The following is a 16,424-nucleotide window of genomic DNA, read 5'->3' on the forward strand; positions in this document are numbered from 1 at the left end:
GAACACAAAGCAAAAGAAATAGTTAAGAATGTGAAATATGCATTGTAGTGAAGAGAGGTGGGTCAAAGTTTATTAACAAAAAATGAAAAAGAATGTTTCAACTTTTCTAACTTAACTGTGTATTCGTTTCCAATGTGGCTCATACTATAAAAGTCCTAGGTAGAAACAAAAAATGTTTCAGATCAGTAGAGAAACAAAGCAACAGTAAGCTCTTCGGTATGTCTGTAATCACACCAGGGAGAATTAACAGTCTCATTAGGGGGAAAGGGCAACCTAGGATAAACACCAGAGAAGAATTTGTAATGAAAACACAGGGTCATGTACAAACAAGGACCACTAGAAAGATTTACGGGACGCCCATGGCCAGAACACTCAGCAGACACGGCAAAAGGCTCCCAAGTTCCCTCAGGAAGTAAATCCCTTGTATCTCCTGGAAACTGCCAGCTCACTTCTCACACACAATACCTGTTTGCCACAAGTTCGCATTCCAAGCAACCACTACGCTATTTTCATTTGCTTCCATCCTAACTTTTTATTCTGTTTGTAAAGACCCTGTGTTACGAGCACCCAGCTGAATGCTTTCTTCAGGGACACTGGTTACCTGACTGATCTTGCAGTTCCCACATAACACAGCTGCATTTACTGTCAGGAGCTGCTGCCTACCCCACCACAAGGCTAGTGAACTGCAGAATGCAAGAAGCAATCTCCCACAATAGGGTGTGTGTGAGTGTGTGTGTGTGTGTGTGTGTGTGTGTGTGTGTGTGTGTGTGCAAACGAGTGTGTGTATGTGGCTATATGTACACATAAAGTTTTCCTTCAGATCAATGGTAAAAGAAAAGAATTTTGAACTTCAGTAAATTCCAAGTATTAACATACATCCAAACAATTTCACATTTGGAGAGCATATTATATGAAGATTCACCAAAAGACTACAAACACACCTTATGCACATAACTTAATCATCAGAAACTTCCATCCTTAGGAGCAGAATTATCACCATGAGAGTTTTGGAGGAATTACAGGTTTATTTCAAGGATATTTCCCAAGTCCAGCATGCCCATCTGGCATAGTTTCTCATCCCTTTCTCCCCAGCTTTCCTCATTTATTGAGAGTGAACAAATTGTTCTTTATAGAACAATCAGGATACTCATTAACACTTATTTATATTTAATTTTCCTCAATAAGGATACATAATGTTATAATAAATATCACATTTTGAACTCATGGTTTTCTAGCAACGCCTTCACAAACTCAAAAATATGAACATCAAATATTTTATCTTAAAAGGAAAAAAAGCCAATGAAAATGTCCTGCGTAAAACACTGCCCTAAAAAGTAGGAGTGATAGAAAAAGCAGCACAAAGATGTCCTAGACACGCTGTGCCCAGGCACTAATGCCGCCTGCTTCTGCAACTGAGTACTTTTACTATAATTTTTATGAGTTTCATTTTAAAGGCACTACTGCACAGAAATTACAGTTTTTGCAAAGTCCTAGCACAGCTGATGGTTTATGTATGAAATTCACGCGGTCATATTAAATTACTGCTATTCCAGCTCAAACACACACTCTACAATTTTCACTCGCAAAGAAACTTAATGCATTCGCAAAGGTTTAACAGCCCCGGCTCTCCATTAGGTGATCAGTGCTGTTTGCCAGACCTGACCCAGCAGTGTAAGCGAAGCTTGGATAGCATAGCCAGGGCCGCACGTCTTCCTAGAAATGCAACCTCCCTGCTTTATGACCTGCCATGGGATAGTTTATGGCTTACACATTTTGTTTATATAAAAATTGTACTGCAGAACTGGTTTTCTGTTTGAAATGAATAATTCCCTTGATTTTAGCCTCGATTTTAGTCTCGCCAGTGCAAAGATGGATTAATCTACAAGACTGGGTGATTTGGGGGATGTAGCTGTAGAGAGAATGGACTGACATTTGAGATTTGTGCAAAGACACCAAAGAATCAGAAGCCAGCGCGCTGAAGTGTCCACTTTGTCAGGACCTCTGTGTATTCAGAAATAGCCTCTCGTTAAGTCTTATCCACAGCCAGTACACACGCATGAAATGATGAGGGCTGACTGCTCTAACAGCAGACACCCATCCCTATTAGAGAATCTGGAGACAGAGTTCAAACCCCTGCCCATCACTCTGTAGTAAAAGGCTTTCTATGCCTAAAGGAACCTTTCAAGCAAAGAGTGAAATCTGCAAGTGTATTGTCACCATTATAGCAGCTGGCCTTTTCACACCAATTGAGAAGGTGGGCTGTCAGAGAGAACACAATGTTCATTGCCTTTATAAACTATTTTCTCTTTTTTTTTTTTTTTTTTTTTTTTTTTTTTTTTTTTTTTTGCCCTGCCAACTCAGGAAAATAAGGCTGATTTTAAAAGAAGTTGCTCTTTGGCAGCCACACCCACATTCTACCTCTACAGTCAGGGATAATGTTGATGACCTTATCATCATCCATGTGTCCTGGATGCACAGTTTATCTGAAAATGGTGTGGTAAGCTTTACCAGAGGGCACTTTTTTATATGTCACTGGTGAGGGCTGTCACTTTGGTCCCACACCTTCATCAATCAGTACAGCTTTATGATGCCTTCTCCTTCCCACTTTTATCAGCAGTGTGTGCCTTAGACAAGCCTTAAGTAACCTGGACTCAAGGAATATCATAGTCTTATAAATTACCTATCAATACCCTGAGGTATTCCCTGTTCAGAGTCGCCCCTTTCCCACTGAAACAAAGAAGAGAGATAGAGATCTACCTAACAGACCCTCCTAATGCTAAGGAAGTAGACTGAGTGTCACAATGAGCAAAGTTTGAGCAAAAGATACCTCAAAGTCCGATGCCCCCACAGTGATACACTTCCTCAAACAAAGCCACACCTCCTAATAGAGCCACTCTCTTTGGGGACCATTTTCTTTCAGACCACTACAGTCCCCAAGAGATTCCACATGCTAATATTCAAGGACTTTAAAATAACATTGGCTTTATTACAGTGTTGGTAGTAACTGAGATGGTCATGGGAGTCCTTGGGGCATCGAAAACCCATCAGGTTTAAGAAAAGAATAACAGGGTCAATTTTCCCTGCAGAAATATTGGCCCTAGAAAATCACCAGCCTCAGGGGTCTTCCTTCTCTTCACACCTCCTGTACTTTGTTCAAGTATACTTGACAATGGACTACATTGAACACTACTCCTCGCAGCACCCAGCATTGTGTTTATGAGGCCAGCACTGGCTCATCAACAATACAGGCCCTTCAACCTTCCTCTTCTCAAGACTTTACTAGTAAACTTTCCAAACCCACTCTTATTTCTGAAGCTCTCCTACCTACTGGCCTGTGTTAAGAGCTTGTACCTCTACATTCATCCCCTTTTCTATTTCATTAACTTTTTTTCTAGGATTCACTTATTCTAGGAACTTCCAAAGCCTAAGCTTTTTATTCTTGGTTATTCTACCAAATCAATAAGCTGCTTTCCATAGAGCGCTCATCCATTCTTACCAGTTCAAGCATCAAGCTGCCCACCATGAATGCCCTCAAAACCCTTCAGCCTGCTACCCAAATGCTCCAGCATTCAACTGACTTCTCTGTTCCACTCCTTTCTTGTACTAGTTGGAAGCATAGTATATTTTAAAACACACCATTACATCATGAAAAGTCAAGCATTTTTCTACTTCAATAACCATTTTGATTTTACCAACCATATTTGTCTTTCACCCACAAATTTAAAAGCTTGTTTTCATGGCTTTTGGTTAGAAATGTCCATAGTCTCTGATTTGTCTGTTCCACTCCTTCTTCCAAAGAATAGTTGCAATTTTGCCCACTCTTCATTTGGAAAAACAATTGGCTTATGATATTTTTATGTATTTTTCAGATAAACTATACATTTCCAAACTATTGAGAGTACTGGATAGGTATTTATCTAAGTGCCTATGAAGGCATCACCATGATAAACAAACATCTCTAATAACACTCCAGAGTACTTAATTCTTCATATCCTCCTTCCTATCATTCCTTTCAGTACAACTTCCCTGCTTCCCAGGGAACCATGCCTGTTTATATCATATTATTATTGAAAAAATTGCAGCTCCCATATTAAAGGGAATAATAGGTAGTTCGTGTGGGAGAATTTTTAGGTGATCATGGCCCAGGAAAACAGATTTAGATTATCCCAAAGGTCATGTTTCAATATGGAAGTAGTTTCATGAAGTAGAATAGCTTCACAGAACAAAGAAGTCATAAAGACAAGTACATCAGTAGCATATCAGAGAGTCAGTTACAATGAGATGGGAGGATGTTTTTCTATAGGCACAAGAAATGTAACCTGATAATGTTTTAATTTGGGGGTTGGTAGAAGCTAGCAGTCTGAGAAGTTAATAAATTATAAAAGTTTTTTATTATTCATGGGATTTTAGTTCTGACACAGAGGTGGGCTAGGTATGGCTGTTCTGGAGGGACAGAACTCACTGAAGATAAGGTGATTATCTTCTGGACCTGGCACATTCCAATCTCTCCACAGTACTACAGTTCTTATCAATCAGTTTGGTTTTGTTTTTTTCAAGGCAGGGTTTCTCTGCAAAGCCCTGGCTGTTCTGGAATTTATTCTGTAGACCAGGCTGGCCTGTAACTCACAAAGATCTGTCTCCCTCTACCTCCACAGTACCAAGATTAAGTGCCTGCCACCACCACCCAACATGTAATTCATATTCGTATACATTAATTAATTTTCTACAAATGTATAATAAACTGTGAATTCATTTTTCCCTAGCGCCTTTCACTAACTGTAACATTTTAACATCATCCATTTGTATCTATTGCTCACTTCCTATATTTTCAGTACTATTTCTTTGTTGATATGCCACAAGATGCTCATTCATAACTTACTGATACCATTTAGCTATCTTTCTGCAGTTTCTGGCTCTTAAAAATAAAACAGCTAGGAACATACACATATGGCTTTATAGGTATTTTTTCTACAAAATACCACTTCTCTTTGATAAATACTTCTGATTAGAATAGCTAGCTTATAGGGAGACATGTTTGATGCCTTAAGAATTCCGACAAATTGTATTCCTATGAACCACGCATGACAGAGGCACTCCCAGCACTGGATATGACCCATTTTTCTAACGGGTGCCATTCTCAGAACCAGAACCATGTCAAGGTCCATATATCAGTTGTACTTACCATAGTGGTATGGAGTCTACTTTCTAATCCTTTCCGGTATGTACTGTTTAGCACTTAGTTAAGGGAGATCCTAAACACATCTCTTAATATTTCTCCTTTGACTCTAGAACTGCCTTCTTTGGTTTTGTACTTTTCTAATTTTTGGTTTCTCTGTCTATATTATTGTGGTTTGCCTGAAAATGGACGTCATAGGCTCATATACTTGAATATTTGGTCCCCAGTTGGTAGAACTGTATGAGAATGATTAGAAGGTTGGTCTTGTTAGAGGAGGTGTGTCACTGAGGACGGATTTTCAGGTTTCAAAAGTCCATGACATTAGCAGTTGATCTCTCTGACTCCTACTTGCAGACCAAGATGTAAGATCTCAGCTGCTCCAACCAACATGTGTCCGGGTTCTTCACTCTTTCTTGGCACCACCATGATGAACTCAACCCTCTGAAATCATAAGCCCAATTAAATACTTTTTTATAAGTAGCCTTGGTTATGGTGTTTTACATAAAAATAAAAAATAACTAAAACAGTTATTAAAATAACTTAAAAATAATCTACAAGTCCCTACTTAACTATAATTCTATAAAATGCTCATGACATAAACATGCTCCTCCTTCGAACTCTAGGACATTTCAAACTGAAATCATATCATTTAGAAAGCAGTCATGTCATACTCAACATAAAGTTGTGGGGGGGGGGTTGAAGCTGTTTTGCTGAAAGGATGGAAAATATAAAGCAGAGTCCTTCTTACTGTGCGATTCCAGCCCACATATCTCTGTACTCCATGAAGCAAAAGCAGCCCAATAATCCCCTTCCATGACACTAATCCCCACAGACTGTCCTAATTGCAACCTAATTCAAGGGACTTAAACAGTGGAATCTCACTCTAAATGCAAAGACTGCATGTTTCAACTTTAAAATCTTTAGCTTTCATTTTCAAAATTACAAAGAAAAATCCAAAAAAAGCACTCTTAACAACTAAGAGAACAGCTGGAAAGACTAAGACAACAAAACACAGCAGTCAGGAGAAAGCTGAGACGTAGGAGCAACCGATAATATTATGAATAATTATTCCATGTTTATTCAGGTTATTTAGCACATTTAGCTTAGATTTTAGTAGAAATGTGTTCGTCATGACAGTTTTAAAATTTTGACTTCATAAACACTCAAAGGTGCTTGAAGAATTTCTTCCTCTAAATTTTTTTCACAATATTTTTGCACTGTTGGATTTAGTGCTAGACAGAAAATAAAGAACAGTAAAAAGTAAATGCATTAGCTCTTATGTCTAGAGCAAGCAATGTTAGAGGATGGAGAGATACTTCAATACTCGTCATGTAGCCCTGATACATTTCGATAAATTAGCTTATTAGGGGGAAATGAAACAATAACAATATATACCATATATGTAACGCAGGAAGGTGTATTTCCATAGATGGTAGTTCTAACACAAAAACAGTATCATAAGGCACACTGCTGAGAAGGTATGAACATATGGCTAGAAATCGAAACACTTCACAGAGGGAAGCCTAGAAACTCTCTGAAGAACCAGGAAATAAACAAAAGCCACAGGAAACTCGGGATCATCTAAATCAGAAAGGGAGCTGTGAAAACATCATAAGGACACAAAGACAAGGAGGCAAGAGCCCAGAAACTCGGCTTATCATAATAGTTTCCATATGGAAAGTCATATAAAAGGATTTATGCTCAGAAACCAGAAACAAGAGAGATTCATACTGCGAGTTTATGGAGTAACCTACTGATTCACACCAGTACAGCATCAACAAGACAAAGGCGGAAGACCTGAGGAAGGAGACTGAAGCATGCACCAAGAATGTGCTGCTCTGTTCTCAGGCTCCATCAGAGCTGCCATGGGATTAAAGGAACGTCACAGGTCTGTGCTTCAGCAACATGCTGGTTCACAGTGACTTCACAGGTGTCCCAGTGATACTGTCTCACTTCTTGAGAGTAACTTACTTGGGTTTTCTTTTTATACATTTCAATTAAAATTGTACCAAATTATCATTTGTATGATTCTTTTTTAATAATAACTACTCAATATTGTAAAAATATTGTTTAGTAATTAATTATATCCTTTTCCTATTGCTTTTACTGTATGCTATACATTTTTCTCCGCTCCCCTTCCTTCCTCCTGTCTCCCTCTGCCCTCTCCTGTGACCCCCATGTTCCTAATTTACTCAGAAGATCTTGTCTTTTTCTCCTTTCTATTTGGATCCATGCATGTCTCTCTTAGGGTCATATTTGTTGTCTAGGTTCTCTTGGGTTGTATATTGTAAGCTTTTTCTTTGCTTTATGTCTAAAAGCCACTTATGAGTGAGTACATATTATATTTGTCTTTTTGGGTGTGGGTTACTTCACTCAATACGGTTTTTGCAAGATCCATCCATTTGCCTGAAATTCTCAAGATGCCATTACTTTTTACTGATCCAACTTCTTTCATGCACCCTTCACTCTCAAACTGATAGCTTTTTTATTATTACTATTATACATACATAAACACATATTAATATGAATACAACCTGCTGAATCTATTTAGTATAGCTTATGTGTAGATTTCAGGGCTGACTACTTTATATTGAATAAACAATTAGGGGGCTCAATCCTGGGAAAGACTAAGTCTCCTTCTGCCAACCGTTCTTTTTTCTGTCTAAGAATGGGGTTCTGTGAGAGTTTCTCTTTTATGTTAATCATGTCTATTGGTGTTGCCATTGTTAGAATCTTGTTTAGACAGCCACAATATTGTGTTTAGTTATCATAGATGTTGCTTCCCTCTTGTTTCTAGGAGACATAATCTCATGGATTTCCTGATCCTCTGGCCAGGAAATTACCTATGTTCTGTCTCCTCTTCTACAATCTTCCCTGTGTCTTAGGTCAGAACTTACATTGTAGATTTATCCATTGAGCCTGGAAAATTTCTGCATTATGACCATTATGGTTTTCCGTAATGGGTTTTCGTTTCTGTGGTAGTTTAAATTTAAGTCATCTTAATGCCTCTCATTTTAAAATGAGAATCCTAACAAAAAGTATCTCTTGCAGTTATTGTGAATCACACCACAGTGTAAGTGCAAAATGCTTAGAAAAGTTTAGGCATAAAGCAACTATGAAAAGAACATCAATTAAAAATGGCAGTGAGTGTGTTGATGAACAACTTGAAATCAAAGATCTATATATTTTGTCATATGAAAGTAGAATGGAAGAAATAGTACATTTGTTGATAAAGAGCAAAAATGTACTTTGTGTGTGTGTTTTTTTTTTTACTTTAAAAAGGTAAACTAATGAGCTCAGTGCCTGTGCTACAGTGGTATTACAGTGGTTTATAGACCAAAACCCTGTCTTCAAAAATAATGATTTTATTTTCCTACTTAGGCTGCCAAGAATAATTACAGAGGAATGTTTAGTATTATCCCTGCCTGTCACATTTAAAATAGTGTATCACATTTATGTGCTGCTAAGGTTTGAATGCATCCTCCCAAATCCATGTGGAAAGCTTAATTCCTCTCTGCAGCAATGTCAGGAGGTGAGGCCTAGTAAATGAATGCTGTTCTCACAGGAATGGGTTAGTTATTAAAAGAGCGTTCTCGTGTGGAAAAGCAAACCCAGCCCCTTGTGTTCTCTCACTCCTCTTCCGATCCATCCAAACTCAGCGCTGGAAGGACACGGCACACAAGCCCTCCACAGCAGCTGGGGGCATACTCTCAGACTCCCTACCACTTGACGCTATGAGCCACATCTTCTATTGTTTCTAAAGTTCCAAGTCTTACATAACAACACTAATTAAACTTAGACATCCACCAGCAACAACAAAGTCATTAAATGTTGCATTAACAAATTAAAAAATAAGGAAAATAAGGATATTAATATGCGGGAAAACAAGTCAATTTGAAGGTAATTTCAGGTGAATGAAATGAATAACCATTATTTAACAAAGTGATCCCAGAAGTGTAACACATCAGAATAATTTTCATGGCTGAACTAAAACACAAATTATTTTAGATTACTCCATTAAGTAGATCTCCAATGACCTAAAATTATAGTACACTAATTTAAACCATTTTTCTTACATATTCTCATCCATCACTGTTTAAGAATGTGATAATTCTCCTTGGTTTTGCATTGAAATACCAAATTCTGCTAATTAAATTAATAAAAATTTCAAGAGATTATCTCTCTATGCCAGGCAAGAACTGAAGAAGTTAAATTTGTCCCAAGCAGGAGCAGTACACTTCTATAGCACTCATAACTTCTGAGCTTCTACAAGCAGTGGACTAAATATAAGCACTAAAATTGTTCTTAATTAAGTACATAATTGCAAAAATGGTCAATATCATTATCACATACAGAAATGTTAGAGGAAAGATATGTATACAGAAATTGCTATATAACTATGAACTAGTCAGCGGGAAGAAACAATAAAATGTCAGTCCTTGATCTGGAGCTACATTAAAGCAAGGAGATGAGGGGCAGGCCTTCTGCTCTATGCTCCAGAGGAAAGGGAAAGCAGAATTTGTCAACAGGTGGTTCCGTGTAATAGAGTGAAGGTCAAAACGAGGGTCAAGCTGAAAGAAGGTGGCTGAGCTTTCTGTGACTGCCCTGCCACCAACTTGTCTACACTCCACCTCTCAAGAACTTGGGATCCTATTGTCCATCTTCACCCTTTGACCCCTTCGAGTAAATTTCTATGCATGGCCTTCCAGTCCGCTGCTTCTCTACTGACTCCAAGAAGCCCTGCTTTACAAATTAAATCCTTTAACTGCACAATGTTAACAGATTTAAAGTGACTATGCTAATGACTAATGTTTGAATTAAGTACACTAAAATGAAAATAGTTAACATACAAACAAGCATATAAATTTTTCATTGATCTCATCTGCAAAATGTGGGTATACGATCTGATTCATGGGGTTTATGGACATAAACAGTCATTTATTACCTGAATGAGCCTGGACACACTACTAAATAAGTATCAATGAAGACTATACCCAGATGAATCTGCTCTTAATTTTCGTGGAAGAAGAATGAGCTGGATTGGATGTGCTTACAGAGGAAATATTAGAAAGTAGTCCGGGGTATCGGAAATCCCCACAGGATCCAGAAAGAGGGAGTGAAGAAGTGTAAATGGGGATCTGTGGGGAGCATCCAGGGACAAAGACTACAGTGGAGCTGAGATGTTGCAAAACAGAGAGGTGTCCAATTCTCTAGCAGTACCAGAATGCGCCGTGGACTTTGTAAGGTGGAAGAGGAGGCAAAAATTGCAAGCTTAGGACAAACCAAGCACAGGTCCTCAGCAATAAGGCAAAGCACACAGGACACACCAGCAAGGGAAGCCCGTGTGAAGAAGCCCCTTAGAGAAGAATGCCACAGGTCGTTATGGTTTTCAGCAGCTTTCTATATTATTCAGGATTTCTATTTTCTGGCAGGTTATCTTTTGAGTATCTGGACTTAAATCTCAGAAGTCTTAATTCCTAGGGTTTCTGCAGCTGTGTTATGTATGTTGGTACTTTTGCCAAAAAATTAACCAAACCTTGCACTTCCTGAAACAGCAGTGCTCATAGACAAGCTGTCTTTCCACTGTGAACACACAAACAGGAGGGAAGCTTTCTGCCTTTACCAGAAGAAACAGGCAGGAGAGTTTGTCAGCGGGCAGTTCTGTGAGGTCAATCAATAAACAAAAACAATCAAAATGAGCTTCCAATTAAAGACAAGGCCAACTAGCACAGGAAACTCCATATTGGCTTGGTCCCACATTGGCCTGAATGTCTGCCATCACCCTTGCTCCCAGTTTTACATTACTGTTTAATGATGAGCATGAACTTTGCAAACCTTTACCAGTCTTCCTCTAGTTTTCAGAGAGCTAGTTTTCCCGCTAGCCTTCCATTCGCTTCCCACAGCCTCAGATACCCAGCTTCACTGTCTGCTTCAGCTCCCTAGCAATGACTGGCAGATGTCTCTCTTAACTGGGATCCTTTTCAGCTATAAATATGCACTGCTTTCATTCATTAGCCCTATATCCAGTGTCTTCTGTAATTGTTGCCTGATAGAATCTGGTCTGCAAAGATGTTCCCCTGACCTCACAAAGCTCTGGGGGACATTCTGTTACTACTAGAGAAATGGACCATTTCCTTCTTTTGAACATCTCTGCTGAATGGCAATCTTTCTCTCTGAACTCTCCCCACAGAACCCCATTTTCAGCTGCTCACTCTGACTCTCTGGATCCTGTCTCTCACCCTGGACCTCTTTTCTTCCTGTTCTCTAATATCTCCATTATAAACCCAACCCAAACCCATGTACACGAATGATATTCATATCATCAACCCAGAACTGTTGTTCCATGTCCAAATGCAGCTGACTCCAGTCTACCCTCCCTTCCACTTTTAGTATTTACTAGTCCTTCAAAGGTACTAACTAGAATGTGACTAACTAGATGGGCTGCTTAAGTACAAGTGTTATAAACCAGGTCTCACTGTAAAATTTTAGGCGTGTAATGTAACCTCTTCAAGTATAAATGTTCCAGACTATGAAACACCTAATGAAGGGTGGTCATTAAAAGCACAGTATGTAATAAATGTAAATTGCTTGACACAATGAGAAGTCATGCTGTTATTATCTAGTGATGCTAGAAAGTATGATTTAAATTATCATGAATAACAATAAAAACATCTTGGCTAACTGCTTAAAATAAAGCGGCTTTTCCTAATGTTAGGCATCATGCATTACTGTGGTAAAATGTACTCTGCATCTACCTTCATACATGTATGCATGTATGAAGGTAGATGTGCAGAATTATAAAAATCAAAGAGCCAAAGCAACTGGATGTAAAACTAGCTCTAAAAGGCAAAAAGCCATATGAAGCCATAACACTAGTGATTGCTGAATTATTCAGTAATATGATAAAATGCATAAAAAATCGAATCACACAGACGTTATAGGAATTCCCCATCTCTGCCCTACCCTAATTCCCTTTCCTGTTTCTTCTTTATGGTAAGAAGCAGTCATCTTCCTCGAAACCTGAGTTCCACATTCATAGACAGCTTTTCATCGGCCTCATGTTAAACTTGGCACCATTCGGCCACTGGCTGGAGCCAAAAGTTATGATTCACTTGCAAATTGTTCTTTGAAAACTTGTCACCGACAAATTCCAACACTGCTAGGAATTTTAGCCACTGTCCAGCACTGAGGGTCTCCCACATTCTCCAAATAAACCCCAAATTTCGCTACATAATCACAAACTATCCCACCACCTGGTCCAAGTTTACTAGTCTGATGTTATTTCCAGCTTGAGTGTTCCAAATCAGCCTCAGCAGGTGGCCCCCATTCTCTGCTGGCCACCATGCACATGCCACTCTCCTTCAAATGTCTATTTCATCCACTGTGCTTGAGTGTCCCCCTAGATAATCGAATGCCCAGGTCACACCATGGTGGACACTGTAGGAGGCCTCCTTGGGATGCAGGGATGCATTCTCTCCTCATCACACGTTCAGTTGTGTTCACTGAAGCATTCTCAAACATTCCTCAATGCTCAAGAAAAATTAAGTCCAGGACACAACAATCATTTGCTACATTTGTGTACAGATGCCTTTATCCTAGCCACATGCTGAGGTCCCACTTTCAACCTAGGTTGGAATTTTGAATCTGGGTTGAGCACAGAAAACGTTTCTTCTGGTGGATACTGTCACACAGCTGTGAGTCACAGAATCCACAGCCTCTGTGAAATATGTCCATGAGAGAAGAGCCGGTAGCATCAGAGAGAATCGGGCTGCAATTGGCAGAGAAGTGCTCTGCTTAATGCTCTCCACGGAAACGTCCCGGTCATGTGATCCGAGAAATCTCATGCTAGTCAGGACTTTATCTTGGCTATTTGCAGTCAGTCAAAAATGATTTAAACTGATATGCGTTAGGATATTGCAAAGCCAAATTCAAAAATATAATTCTTTGATGGGGATTCTTCTACTTAATACAGCTGAAGATAATCTCTCCTTTATAATCATACAAGCCTTCATAGGCATTTTATGACATTCACATTCTACTTCCTTAGTGTAGTAGAGTGTGTAGTGTATTCATCAGAGTGTTTTTTCTTTAAATAAAAGCCTTTTAAAATTAGATCCACAGCCAATATATCTTAGCATTTTGCACAGTATAAATCCAATACAAATGCACATAATAAAGAACATATAAGAAAATGTTGAATACTGAAAACTGAATAGGATAAGTGAAAATTAAGATACATTTACTTTTTCAATTGCATCGTAGAATCAGCCACATTTTTCAAGAAATATTAAAACAATCACTATATTTGTTTTCTAATAACAGTCTATGAACTTTAGGTCTCCTTAGTTAAATAAAATCTGAGCCTCAATAATTATATTCCAAAGTTTTAAATTTAAAACCTTTAGGGGTAAAAACATATATAATTACTAAACATCTATTCACCTTTCAGTAGCTTTTATATCTATAGTCTACTTGAAAATAATAGTTTGAAAATGAAAGTATAAGCAAGGCAAATAGTAGATTTTGTAGAAATAACTTCAGTTACCTCCCCCAAACAATTGGATAATGAACAGAACATAGCTAAATTAAAAGTTCCTAAATTGAAAGTTCATAAATTAGATTGTTTGAAGCAATATTATATGCTCTTTTATTTAATAAATTTATATTATAGTATCAAGGATTTATGAGATGCTACTTGAGCAAATGCCTCCCGCTGTCCTTTCTTTTATTCACTATCATTTCACTTTGCTTAAGTGGGACTTTCTATATGCTTTATTTGAAAGCGTTTCAGACAGGAGATTTTATTATTCAGCAATAAGAGAACTTTGGCTCTAATTGCTTTGACAGTTGTGTTTTAAATCTTTCATATCCTCATTCACACTAAGTCTTTGCCAAGCTAGGGAAGAGTTATTCAAGCTTGGACTGATTCAAATGTTTTATTCTGGTGAAGTGGAGAAAATAATACCATATTCAAAACTTCTTGAATAATGATATTTTTAATAAACTCTAGGCATAAAATAATTACATACCAACATACCAGAAACATTTTGTGTCACTGTGCATGTTCGTATCCAGAGTCGCTAAGTTAATATTATAATGACTTCAATCTTTTTTTATTTTGATCTTTAAACAGAGATGTTGACTATTAAAATCACCTATCATCAAATACAAACCCTGTACATTGCCTCACTGTCTTTTTTTATTTTTTAGCACTAGAGTTGGAAGCTAGGGCTTCATATGTGCTAGGAAAGGGCTCTACCATTGATACAAATCCCGAGTTATCAATGTGTTCCCGTAAAGATATGTAGAGGTTAAGTAAAGTTGGCTTGCCTAGTAAGTTACTGGTAGTCTTTATAAATACATAGTCTCACATATGAGACGGTAAGAGTGGTTAAAACTGGTCTTAACATACGGCTTTTATATTCCGGATGCTGACACAGTTGGCAGAGATGAATGAGCCATGAGAAAACATAACTTTATACTTGGATTGTTTCAGGAGCAAGAAAAGACCTTAACAACAACTTTCCACACACATGCAAACAGTCAGAAACATCATGTTTCTGGTTTAAAGTGGCAAGAGGCAGGGGCAGTGATACAGATAAAGTATTTTCCACTGAACAGGAAAGTACTTACTCTCCACACTTACTTCCCTCATGTCTACAACGGTTACCCATATTGCTAAGTAGTTCCCATTCAAATGGAACAGAAAAAATATGCAGAGTGCTAGCATATTCAGACTTAATTTTATTCATCTGGAAAACTACTTCATCTTGACTTACATTCTGTTGGAAAACAGTTAAGGAAATCAGTATAAATACTAGTTATTTCTGACTATCTTAAGGGATTTGCATTGCCCTGACAATAAACTTTCTTTTAAAAAATGACTATTTTTAAATAAATTCCAATTTGAAAAAGTGAATAAAAACTGGACATTCTTATATTAGCTGAAACACTAGGTGTCTTAAAGTGCTTCATTCAATCACAGCAATAAAACAATTACCAGGTGAAAATGAGCTTTTTTTGCATTTCCAAAAATGACCTAAGGAAGGCTACTGAGATGGCTCAAGGGTTAAGATGCTTGCTTCAGAGCCTGAAAACCTGACTTAAATCCCTAAGACACTGGCAAGACATAGTAGAAAGAGATAGGCCCAATCATAAAAGTTGTTCTTCCACCTCCACACATACACTGTTGCACACATGACCCTCTACACAGACATAAACACAGTAAATAAATGAATGCAACAAAAAAAAAGAAAAGAAAAAGAAAAATTATCTAAAGCAAGTTTTACAGTGTAGTTCGCTTTAACCAATTCATTTCACAATATTGTTACGTTGAGGCCAATAACAATAAGTTTGTTTCTAATTTTAATTAGTGACCTTCCTTCTTTCAAAGACAGACACAGACAGTTTTTTGGTTGGTTGGTTGGTTTTACTGAGTCAGGGTTTCTTTTTTTTTTCTTTTTTTTTTTAAATTTATTTATTTATTAAGGATTTCTGCCTCCTCCCCGCCACCGCCTCCCATTTCCCTCCCCCAATCAAGTCCCCCTCCCTCATCTGCTTGAAGAGCAATCAGGGTTCCCTGACCCGTGGGAAGCCCAAGGACCACCCACCTCTATCCAGGTCTAGTAAGGTGAGCATCCAAACTGCCTAGGCTCCCCCAAAGCCAGTACGTGCAGTAGGATCAAAAACCCACTGCAATTGTTCTTGAGTTCTCAGTATTCCTCATTGTCTGCTATGTTCAGCTAGTCCGGATTTACCCCATGCCTTTTCACTCATATTTGGTTTCTAGCCATAAATAAAGGACATTGAGCTTATAATTCATGTTCCTAGAGAAGGTAAATAAGAAGGTGAATCCAAAGACAAACATATAGGCATCCTCCTGAATATTAACCTTCATCAGGCGATGAAAGAAGACAAAGACAGAGACCCACATTGGAGCACCAGACAGAAATCTCAAGGTCCAAATCAGGAGCAGAAGGAGACGAAGCACGAGCAAGGAACTCAGGACCACGAGGGGTGCACCCACACACTGAGACAATGGGGATGTTCTATCGGGAACTCACCAAGGCCAGCTGGCCTGAGTCTGAAAAAGCATGAGTCAGGGTTTCAATGTGTAGCTCTGTCTGTCCTGGAACTCACTCTGTTGATCAGGTTGGCCTCAAACTCAAAGATCCACCTGCCTCTGCTTCCCAAGTTCTGGGATTAAAGGCATGGACCACCACCACCTGGCCAATAGACAACTTTTAAT

At 38.3% G+C, this 16,424-nt stretch overlaps 1 protein-coding gene across 2 annotated transcripts in view; it reads right to left on the reverse strand.

The window, feature by feature from the left end:
* Ccser1 (coiled-coil serine rich protein 1) overlaps positions 1-16,424 on the reverse strand; it is a 1,132,558-nt gene that overhangs the window by 1,100,595 nt on the left and 15,539 nt on the right. The gene's annotated exons all lie outside the window — the stretch shown is intronic.

This window comes from Microtus pennsylvanicus, chromosome 8, assembly GCF_037038515.1.
Source record: "Microtus pennsylvanicus isolate mMicPen1 chromosome 8, mMicPen1.hap1, whole genome shotgun sequence".
Taxonomy (NCBI): domain Eukaryota; kingdom Metazoa; phylum Chordata; class Mammalia; order Rodentia; family Cricetidae; genus Microtus; species Microtus pennsylvanicus.